This window comes from Drosophila hydei, unplaced genomic scaffold, assembly GCF_003285905.1.
Source record: "Drosophila hydei strain 15085-1641.00,03,60 unplaced genomic scaffold, DhydRS2 tig00000508-arrow-arrow-pilon, whole genome shotgun sequence".
NCBI lineage: Eukaryota > Metazoa > Arthropoda > Insecta > Diptera > Drosophilidae > Drosophila > Drosophila hydei.
The window spans coordinates 101,475-107,241 of record NW_022045743.1 but is presented as its reverse complement, the minus strand read 5'-3'; the positions used below and the strand labels follow the sequence as shown (position 1 = coordinate 107,241).

Sequence of the window (5,767 nt, the reverse complement as noted above, 5' to 3'; positions counted from 1 at the left end):
TGTACATGTATTAGCATTGTGCCGCCTGTATGTGTAAGCGCCACTGCTGACTGCATAGTGACTGGTGCAACTGCCATAACTTAGTAGAGAAGGCGAGAGAGTAAGCAAGAAACAAATGATTTTTGTTGGCTTCACTTCTGGCAGCCGTCCGTACCCACTCTTTACACGCTACCCAAACCTCTGGCATGGCTTCCTGAAATAAAATGTACAAAAAAGCGCACTTAGAAAAACCCTCACACACACACACAGACGTACAAGCACACGCACACGCACACACACACAGACGTACAAGCACACGCACACGCACACACACATGCATGCACACACACACACACACACACACACACACACACACACACACACACACACACACACACACACGCACACACACACACACACACACACACACACACACACACACACACACACACACACACACACACACACACACGCACACGCACACACACACGCACACACACACGCACACACACACGCACGCACACACACACGCACACACACACACGCACACACACACACGCACACACACACACGCACACACACACACGCACACACACACACGCACACACGCACACACGCACACGCACACACGCACACACGCACACGCACACACGCACACGCACACACGCACACGCACACACGCACACGCACACACGCACACGCACACACGCACACACGCACACACACACTACTCACTGCATTGTTGAGCCTGTATGCGTAAGCTCAGCTGCTCTCCTGCTTCTGCTTCCTTGTACATGTATTAGCGTGGTTCCGTCTTACGTATGTAAGACTATCTGCTCTCTGCCTGCTGACTGATGCATGTGTTCTACACAAGCACTTTACTTGCATGAACATTATGGGTCCTGTATGCGTAAGCTATTCTGCTCCCTTGTACATGTTGTTCCGCCTGTATGCCTAAGCTTATCTGCTTGTTTGCTCTTCTGTTCTTCTCCTATTATGGTTGTTCCGTTTTACATTTGCCATAAACATCTTTGTGCTTACTTCTATGCTTATGATATTTTTGTTTACATCATTATGAACATAAACATCTTTGTGCTTACTTCTATGCTTATGATATTGTTTACATCATTATGAACAATATTTATTTAGGTACACAGATTATTATTTCATAGTTAGCCTAAATGCTCTTATAATTATATTAATAATAGTATTACTACAATTACTATACACAATTTCTTAAAATTATTAACTATTGGAATACTTAATATTATTTACTATATTTAACCATATAACTACCATACACCGCACTGCACTGGATGACTGACCCGCCAGCAGGTCAGACAAGCAACTGAAGCTGCGCTGCAGCACGCCCTTCTTTATAGGCTGGCGACATTCCAACGCCAACTCCAGCTCGAACGCAAACTGAACGCCCAATCTATAAAATATGTTCGAACACAAAGACTGTTAGGATCAGTTGATCGCATTGGCCATTTAACATAATTTTTTTTGTTAGAAATGTTATGTTAAGAAACAAAAAAAAATCGAGCGAATGGCAAATTTCATACTCACCTCTGCATTTATATATATATATATATATATATATATATGTATGGATTGGTGGCCGGCAGGGCGTGGCTACGCACGTGAACTTTCTTGTACATGTATTAGCGTCGTTCCGTCTTACGTATGTAAGACTATCTGCTCTCTGCCTGCTGACTGGGGCATGTGTTCTGGACAAGCACTTTACTTGCATGAACATTTTGGCTCCTGTATGCGTAAGCTCTTCTGCTCCTCTGCTCCCTCGAACATGTTCCGCCTCTATGCCTAAGCTTATCTGCTTATCTCTTCTGCTCTCTTGCACTCTTGATATTAGTGTTGTTTTGTACAAGTGCTTTATCTGTATTAACATTGTTCTGCTGCCTTGTGTATGTTGTTCCGCCTGTAGGCGTAACTTCTTAAGCTCTTCTGCTTGTTTGTCTTCTGTATGTGTGCTGCACAATCCCTTTTACATGTTGCGCCTGTATGTGTAAGCTTTTCTGCTCCATTGTACATGTATTAGTATTGTGTCACCTGTATGTGTAAGCTCCACTGCTGACTGCATAGTGACTGGTGCAACGGAAACAAATGAATTTTTGGTGGTTTCAGTTCTGGCAGCCGCCCGTATCCACTCTTTACATGCAACCCAAACCTCTTGCATGGCTTCCTGAAATAAAAATTACAAAAAACGCACTTAGATAAATCCTCACACAAACACACATACATACACTATACATATACATACATTGTCATTGTCCAGCTGTACATGTATTGTGGCGCCGGTTGCGTAAACTCTGCTCCATTGTACATGTATTAGCAATGTGCCGCGTGGATGTGTAAGCTTCACTGCTGACTGCATAGTGACTGGTTCAACTGAAACAAATGAATTTTTGGTGGTTTCAGTTCTGGCAGCGGCCCGTATCCACTCTTTACATGCATCCCAAACCTCTTGCATGGCTTCCTGAAATAAAAATTACAAAAAAACGCACTTAGATAAATCCTCACACAAACACACATACATACACTATACATATACATACATTGTCATTGTCCAGCTGTACATGTATGGTTGCGCCTGCTGCGTAAACTCTGCTCCATTGTACATGTATTAGCAATGTGCCGCGTGGATGTGTAAGCTTCACTGCTGACTGCATAGTGACTGGTTCAACTGAAACAAATGAATTTTTGGTGGTTTCAGTTCTGGCAGCGGCCCGTATCCACTCTTTACATGCATCCCAAACCTCTTGCATGGCTTCCTGAAATAAAAATTACAAAAAAACGCACTTAGATAAATCCTCACACAAACACACATACATACACATATACATATACATACATTGTCATTGTCCAGCTGTACATGTATTGTGGCGCCGGTTGCGTAAACTCTTCTGATTTTCTACTCACTGCATTGTTAAGCCTGTATGCGTTTGCTCATCTGCTCTCCTGCTTCTGCTTCCTTGTACATCTATTAGCGTTTTTCCTCTCTGTCTCTCTCTTCTGCTCCCTTATACATGCTGTTCCGCCAGCATGCTTAAGCTCTTCCGCACTTCTGCTTTTTCGTCTTCTGCAAGTGTGCTGCACAATCCCTTTTAAATGTTGCGTTTTTCGTTTTGTTCGGCTAGCGGTTAGAATGAATTTAGCGTGCGCTGAGCTCAGCTAGCAAGAAATAAATGAATTTTTGGTGGATTCAGTTCTGGCAGCCGCCCGTATCCACTCTTTACATGCAACCCAAACCTCTTGCATGGCTTCCTGAAATAAAAATTACAAAAAAACGCACTTAGATAAATCCTCACACAAACACACATACATACACATATACATATACATACATTGTCATTGTCCAGCTGTACATGTATGGTTGCGCCTGCTGCGTAAACTCTGCTCCATTGTATATGTATTAGCAATGTGCCGCGTGGATGTGTAAGCTTCACTGCTGACTGCATAGTGACTGGTTCAACTGAAACAAATGAATTTTTGGTGGTTTCAGTTCTGGCAGCCACCCGTATCCACGCTTTATATGCAACCCAAACCTCTTGCATGGCTTCCTGAAATAAAAATTACAAAAAACGCACTTAGATACATCCTCACACAAACACACATACATACACTATACATATACATACATTGTCATTGTCCAGCTGTACATGTATGGTTGCGCCTGCTGCGTAAACTCTGCTCCATTGTACATGTATTAGCAATGTGCCGCCTGGATGTGTAAGCTCCACTGCTGACTGCATAGTGACTGGTTCAACTGAAACAAATTAATTTTTGGTGGTTTCAGTTCTGGCAGCCGCCCGTATCCACTCTTTATATGCAACCCAAACCTCTTGCATGGCTTCCTGAAATAAAAATTACAAAAAACGCACTTAGATAAATCCTCACACAAACACACATACATACACTATACATATACATACATTGTCATTGTCCAGCTGTACATGTATGGTTGCGCCTGCTGCGTAAACTCTGCTCCATTGTACATGTATTAGCATTGCGCCGCCTGGATGAGTAAGCTCCACTGCTGACTGCAAAGTGACTGGTGCACCTGCCATAACTTAGTAGAAAGCGCGAGAGAGTAAGCAAGAAACAAATGAATTTTTGGTGGTTTCAGTTCTGGCAGCCGCTCGTATCCACTCTTTACATGCAACCCAAACCTCTTGCATGGCTTCCTGAAATAAAAATTACAAAAAAACGCACTTAGATAAATCCTCACACAAACACACATACATACACATATATATATACATACATTGTCATTGTCCAGCTGTGCATGTATTGTGGCGCCGGTTGCGTAAACTCTTCTGATTTTCTACTCACTGCATTGTTAAGCCTGTATGCGTTTGCTCATCTGCTCTCCTGCTTCTGCTTCCTTGTACATCTATTAGCGTTTTTCCTCTCTGTCTCTCTCTTCTGCTCCCTTATGCATGCTGTTCCGCCAGCATGCTTAAGCTCTTCCGCACTTCTGCTTTTTCGTCTACTGCAGCAAGTGTGCTGCACAATCCCTTTAAAATGTTGCGTTTTTCGTTTTGTTCGGCTAGCGGTTAGAATGAATTTAGCGTGCGCTGAGCTCAGCTAGCAAGAAACAAATGATTTTTTGTTGGTTTCACTTCTGGCCGCCGTCCGTAGCCACTCTTTACTCGCTACTCAAACTTCGGGCATGGCGCGCACACACAAACACACATACATACACATATACATATACATACATTGTCATTGTCCAGTTGTACATGTATTGTGGCGCCGGTTGCGTAAACTCTTCTGATTTTCTACTCACTGCATTGTTAAGCCTGTATGCGTTTGCTCATCTGCTCTCCTGCTTCTGCTTCCTTGTACATGTATTAGCGTTTTTCCTCTCTGTCTCTCTCTTCTGCTCCCTTATGCATGCTGTATGTTGCGTTTTTCGTTTTGTTCGGCTAGCGGTTAGAATTAATTTAGCGTGTGCTGAGCTCAGCTAGCAAGAAACAAATGAATTTTTGGTGGTTTCAGTTCTGGCAGCCGCCCGTATCCACTCTTTACATGCAACCCAAACCTCTTGCATGGCTTCCTGAAATAAAAATTACAAAAAAAAGCACTTAGATAAATCCTTACACAAACACACATACATACAAGTTAACACATCCGGTCAGACAAAGTCAACGACTGCAGTTCTGCACGATCAGCAAAGCTGCAACAATGCTTAATGCCAATTATGCTAAACTTCACAATACGTTGCCGTCAACATTCCATGCGCTGTCGCAACGTTGAAACATAATCCATTCAGCATAATCGCTGACACAGCGATTATAGGTCAGGGCTAGCTTATGTTAAGAATATTTTGTCATTTATATTTCAGTACGGATTTGACCAATAAACGAACAAGTATAATTCTATCTCACTGACTTAACTTCGTGCAGAGATCACAAGTAAACAGTTTGAGTATATTAATTATTAACTGGCGCCCAACTGGCAGAACCTGCTCATCAAAGAAATCTCAAGCAAGGAGGCAACATCGTTGGATCGACATCGTTGGACTTGCAGAGGGGATAAACAGACGGAAAAGGAGATTTACAATAACATATAAATACCATAGTTTCAAAAGAAATGTGAAAAACTAATAAACTAATAAAAAAACTAGAGGAACTAATAAAAGATATAAAAAACAAACTAGTGCCGGAACAAACAAAAAATAAAATGGCAGTGAGTGAAGAAAATTTGAAAGCGCTGCTCGAGTATGCAGTAAACAGTGCATTAGAAAATCAAGCGCAAATATTTG

The 5,767-nt window shown here is 42.3% G+C and overlaps 2 long non-coding RNA genes across 2 annotated transcripts; both read right to left on the bottom strand.

The window, feature by feature from the left end:
• Positions 1 to 2,309: 2,309 nt before the first annotated feature.
• Positions 2,310 to 2,573, bottom strand: LOC115483148. Its single transcript, XR_003944265.1, has 3 exons — positions 2,556 to 2,573; positions 2,462 to 2,476; positions 2,310 to 2,388 (listed from the first exon to the last, which is right to left on the bottom strand). It is a non-coding gene; the product is annotated as an uncharacterized LOC115483148 (long non-coding RNA).
• A 777-nt stretch (positions 2,574 to 3,350) lies between these two features.
• Positions 3,351 to 4,741, bottom strand: LOC115483146. Its single transcript, XR_003944263.1, has 3 exons — positions 4,265 to 4,741; positions 4,170 to 4,184; positions 3,351 to 3,472 (listed from the first exon to the last, which is right to left on the bottom strand). It is a non-coding gene; the product is annotated as an uncharacterized LOC115483146 (long non-coding RNA).
• Positions 4,742 to 5,767: the final 1,026 nt, after the last annotated feature.